The sequence below is a fragment of the Pinus tabuliformis genome, chromosome 8 (assembly GCF_031772625.1).
Source record: "Pinus tabuliformis cultivar Carrire ecotype Pingquan chromosome 8, CPIR1, whole genome shotgun sequence".
Classification (NCBI taxonomy): domain Eukaryota; kingdom Viridiplantae; phylum Streptophyta; class Pinopsida; order Pinales; family Pinaceae; genus Pinus; species Pinus tabuliformis.
The window spans coordinates 814,015,317-814,021,691 of record NC_142294.1 but is presented as its reverse complement, the minus strand read 5'-3'; positions in this window follow the sequence as shown (position 1 = coordinate 814,021,691).

Here is a 6,375-nt window from a genome sequence, read left to right as displayed (position 1 = left end):
GTAAAACATGTTGTTGCACTTTCTTTCTCTCTCAGATTTCCTATAAAAATGTCTTTTATGACCTCAAAAGAACTCTGGAAGTTTAGGACCCCAAAACTGCCAAAATAGAAAGTTGTGCTAGAATTAAGGAAACTAAAAGGAAACAGTATTGGGGGTCCAAGTAGAATAGGTAAGTGGCCACCAATATCCACCTAAGAGGACTGTTGTGTGTCATATGGATGAATTCATCCTTGAAATTGAGTACTAAAAGTATAAGCAATTTATATTAGGAATAATGTCAATTACGATTTAATGTCTAAGTTAAGTGAATAAGAAAAATTGTTAAGATTATGACCTTAGTGCTTATAAAAAGTACATATTTCTCCCAAGGTATTAGCTAGGCCAACATAATGATGTAGTACCATATTTAACATATTCTCTTAGTCATAAGTGTGTTGTACCTTGGATTGAACTTCATGTATACATTTTTTCTCTTCTCCTAAATTTATATTATGTAAACTTTATATAATGATCAAAACTATGTCTTTTGTGGTTTTGTATTCTCAATAGTCTTAGAGAGATATTTCTTTTCACATGAAAATGTTTAGCCCAAATCTTCATTATTGCCCCTTTTGACTATGGGCTAGGGATCATGAATGATTTTTCATTGTCTAATTTTTTTAAAATATCTATATATTTTTTGTTAATACATCTGAATGAAATAGATATGATTTTTTTTACATTTTATATCAAAGTAAAGAAAAACACACAACGACAACAACAACAATGTGAGATATCCATTAATTCTTTAATACCAAGTTGCAATGTCATTTTAATCAATTTTAACAAACTAATTTATAAGAAATAATAAATTAAGTACTAATAGAAAAAATACATAGAAACAAAGTTTGGGCCACCTATATATGGTAGCTTCTATTTCACCAATAAATATAAAACAGAGAAAAATTTCCCCAATAAAAGTAAAAAGTTAATTACTAATAAAATGATATGAAATAATAATTGAATATTAGAAAGTTATAAAAAAAATAGATTGTTAAATTATTAATATATTTTACTATACAAAATAACTCTTCTACATGGAGCTTAATACATCATAATTATGATGTGATTGCATGTCTAAAAATTCCATGCCTATTTTTGTATCTCAAGATTGATAGCATTGTTGGAACTGGCAACCCAAAGGTTTTTTTTTTACATCTTGCATAGTAGGTGATGGAAAAGTATCTTGCAAAATCAAAGCACTTTTGACTAGTCCTAGAGGTCTTTCATTTATTAAGGGAGTTGATTCCGTAATTGTTATTTTTTTGTAATTTTCTATATGGTAAATAATATTAAATGATAGTTGTGGTTTTATCTCTTATGGTAAAAAATGGTAAATATGACAAATGTCGAGGTGTGGGATCTAGGGTTACTAGTTGAACATAAGACACTCCAGTGGCTTACAAACGAGAATCTCCACCCCCAAAATATTTTTTCCTAGGAGTTTTGAAAGCATGCACAATAGAAAAAGGTCGGGGTCCAATGTTCTAAGGTTGTGGTTGTGCTCGCAAATACAAGTGTTGTTGAAAGGGAGATTGACCAAGAAAAAGGGCTATGAGCTAAAGACTAGACTTCACTTGAGACAAAGGTAAGAGGAGTTTTCCTATGGGTTCTCTATTATAATTCCTAATTCCTCCACGTGCATATATATATATATATATATATATATATATATATATATATATATATATATATATATAAAGGTTTGAACCTATTGGTTTTAAAAAGGCCATGTCCTTTGCCTTTGGTATATATATTATATACTTGGGATTTGTGTTGATTATATAACATATGTTTGTATCCAATGTTTTTGTTGAATGAAGAAACCCTCCAAATTGGATTACATAACAAATAGTTTTTTTAGTAGAGCATATCCCTATGATATCATGGCACACTAAATTTTGTTGGCATCAACAAGTCCTTTTGGACTCGCACATCTTAATCAATTTTGTTCACCCATGTCTACTTGTGTATCTATATTAAAGGGCCTTGGTTCACAATTTCAAGATTGTGGTTGTGTCCGTAGACACTAGTTCTATTGAAAGGGATATTGAAAAACAAGATTATTTATGAGATAAAGTATATCCTATGGTTAAGACAAAGGTAATAGGAATTTTCCCATGTGTTATCTATCATAATTCCTCTCCATGCATATATATGTAAAGGCTTGAATATGGTAGTTTTAAAAAAGGCTGCTCTGTCTCCTTTGGCATATATTGTATAGTTGGGTTGTGTGATGATTATATAACACAAGCATGAATCTGGTGGTTTTTTTTAATGAAAAAATGCTCCCACTTGGATTATATAATTAATAGTTGGGTTAAAGGAGGTGTGTTCCTATCATATCATTCAACAGTAATTTGTTTCTACATTGGTAGGCCCTTTTGGAATCAGATATCTTAATAAATCCATTCACCCGTGCCTATTTGTGCAAGGAGAACAAGAATGCAATAAACAAAATACTAGAATAAAAACTATGTTTAGGAAAGAGACAAAAACTAGTTAGCTCGTCATACTATTTGAAGTAATGTATCTCATGTTGTCATGTAACTTATTCAATGGACATTTTTTAGCCATACAGGTAAAAAAACTAAATGTAATAGATTTTGTTGGAAAACATATTTGATTCTACATTTTCCACTATCCAATATGTATGTCAATTAATGTTGAGTTCATAGGTAACAGGAATCTAACTATTAAGGAACCTGTTACATATCTAAAAGTTTATGGATTTAAAAATGTAGTTAGAAATCTTAACAAGGAATAGATTTGTAATCTGACTAATTATTCAGGCTAGTGTCATTGGCATTATAAGATAGATAGCATGATGGTCTACCCAATAAACATCAAAGGAAAACCTAGTTCTAGCATTTCGGAAATTTGTCCAAAAGTAATGTAGCATAGAGCCAAAGAAAGTTGTTTGTTTTTTTGTATGAAGGTTGAAACCATTATCTTGGATGAATAACAAAATTTGTTTCTATTTGTTTCCATTTTGCAACATTTCTATGTTGAAGTCACCAACAATTATGATTGGATACTTGTCATATGCATTTATCAATATGCTATTGAAAAAATCAATGATTTCTTGAATCGATGCTTTTGATGCAATGCAGACATTTGAAATTACCAGGACAATTTTCTGGCAACAAAAACTAGCAACATTGACTCGATGTGGACTATTTTATAACTGTAAGGTTTTTTAACTAACAAGCTTTTTTGGTAATATGTGATAACACCATGCAAGTGGAACAAAAATATATAGTCATAGTCATTTGCAAATGTGTTATTTGTTGGATGTACATTTGTTTTTGTTTCTTGGAAACATAATATATCAACACCCATTAAATAATTATCATTGTTGATATATTTCAAATGCAATTTCAAGCCTCATGTGTTCAATGAGCATATAGTCAAGCAATGATTTCTTTGTAATCTATGTATATTGTGTTCAAGTTGATAGCAATCATGTTTTGAAAGTATTTTTATTTCAGTAGAAACTGTTGAGAAAGAGAGAAGTTTGTTTGTTGCAATTTTTTGATTAGATAAAGAGATTTGATGTCTTTGACACAAGAAAGTCTTGTATAGACAGTTCCATGTTGTTTGACTCCTTTGGGATCAAGTCGAATTTGTCCATTGTCAATCCTTGTGATCGATGGATTGTTCAAGCACATGTCAATTGAACAAGGGAATTCTCTCAACTAAAACAAATTATATTGTTTGATTCAATGTGTCTATATATTTTGGTAATTAGTGTCCAAATAGGAGGTCTGTTGTTTTTGAAACAACGATACATTTTTTTTAATTCTATTTTTCTAATTGTTGGATCTACCAACTTAATTCAAACAATGTCATTGTCATTATTTGTATATGTTTTAAAGATGCCTTCAACACCATAGACCAATCCATCCTCTATGTCATAATCACCACCTGTTAGTTTGACCAAGATTCCTTTTTTAAGGACAATAATATAAGGAAAATCCATTTTCATGTTTTTGTAGCTGTTTGTTTTTGTCGAATCTATTTTCTTTTCAATTGTATTCAAAGTGATTGTTTTTTAGTCAATGAGATATAGCATTTTTGCATTGTGCTCCTCGAAATATTTATTTAAATAGAAGAAATATGGGAATGTTGGATCAGTTAACGGTTGTCTATAACAATGTTTATTTAAATAAGCAATGTCATCATTGGTATGTGAGCATGTTCTAATTCTATTTAGAATTGATATGAAGTGTTTGTTTTCTTGTCGCATGACTTTGTGTAGCTTAAAACATTTTACATTGTCTCTCCAAAAGTTGTAACCAAGTGTCATAGCCTTACAACTCATTTGTTCAAATATCCATCGATCATATATAGTTTGCACTTGGAAAATATCACCATAGAGTATAATATCAAGATTTCCAAATGGTGTTCTAGCATATGCATGATTTCACGAAGCCTTTTGTCAATGTTATATAGCACTTAAGATCCTAAGAACAATGCTTAATTTATGAGAAAGAGCTTAAGTTGTTCATATTCTTTGGTTAATAGATCAAGTGTATTAGAAATTAATGGCACCATGTTCCATGATGACAATGGAAAATGCAATGCTAAATGAACTGTAACAACGCTTGCCATATATGAAACATTGCCAGTAAATGCAACAATGAGTCATTTTATTTTTCAAAGGATCACTTTGCAATGCTCTATTGTAATAGTGCAACAATACATTATAGATTGCTTGTGTAGTAAATATTTTTCCTGTTCCTACACCACCAGTTAAAAATACACAAAATTCTATTGATGGATTTCTTATTTTGCGTAGGAAAATATCTTTTTTTATTGCTTGTTGTTCTTCATTAAGTTTTCTTATAATTTCATAATAGGTTATTGTGTCCAAAACAAAAGGTTGTTTAGCAAGTTCAATTGTTGTTACAAAAATGTTACAACACATCTTATGTTTTATGTCATATTGTATATCATATTTTTCATTTTGTTTGAAGTCACTATGATCATTAGTAGAAATTCCAAATGAAAAGAGTTTGTCATTTTGGATGTCAATTTCACTTGCTACAAAATCAATATCACTCCATGATGTGATTGCAGGGAAGAATATTTTTCCAATGGAATCAATAACATGTTTCTGGGTGAAATATGCCTCAATCCATGTTGCATGGTTTTATTTTAGGTTGTTTTCATTTTCTCTATATGGAATGTATAGCATGAATTTTTCTCTATAATATTTTTCAATATCTTTGTGTTTATTATAATTTATGAATCATACATGCACGCTTTCTAGTACACAAAGATCGTTTTCTAGTTAAGTGTTTTGAAGTATATTCTGCTAAGAAAATGTCTTCAAATTCAGGAGGACATGCAATGTATTTGTCAATGGTTGATGAGCACATGATATCTTCATAGTCATCAGGCTCTTGTTCTAAGAGAAGGGGTCTCTTGAGGATACATGTTCACTTTTCAGCTGGAGATGTGTTAATAATGATGAATTTTAAAGACAATGAATATAAGGTTAGTGAAATAATAATATGGACAACTTGTCTACTTGACATTTGTTTCATATTCAACAATGTGTTGTTGAGTTTTCAAATAGTTTCAAATTTTCTTCTTTCTTTCCAAGAACACTCTTCCATAATTATTTTGAATGCATATGTAATTTTCCAATCCACTTTTGTCATATAGGAACTACAATATGATGTTTCAACATATGCATCTAGGATGAATTGTGCATCTGCATTTTCCTACCATAATGATGGGTGTTTTTTGCAAAGGAAGTTATCCAAATGTCAAATACTTTCCTTTGTAGCAATATGAAAGGGTGTGAAACACAAAAGCAAAGAAGGGAAATGTATTCAAGTTCTAATATTCCAAGGTCTGTCAAGAAAGCATTAAATGTTATGTTCCTAGCATATGTTTTGTTTTCCATAATAAAATAAAGTTTTTTTTTTTCAATTTTTCATTTTTGTTAGCACTTTGTTCAAGTGGTTCTAAGATAATTATTTTATTCATTGGAGGAAATGGGAAATTAAACCTACAAGTAGAGTGATGATATTTTTTGCAAGTTGTAGTGTGATGATGTGTTTGGATTTTAATCATTTCTTCAAAGAAAAAATCTAAATCAGAAGACAAATATTGGTCAATAAATGCAATAACATCATGACCAGAAGAATGCTGAAACATAAACATTGGTGCATTTTGTATGCAAAGCAAGCCATGGTCATGTTCAGTTCCTCTTCTTTGGAATTTTGTGATGAAAAAATATTCTTCTATGTTTCCAAACAATTCATCATCTTTAGAGATCAAAGTGCAAAGTGTTGAGATTGTATGCCTATAATACCGATTGCA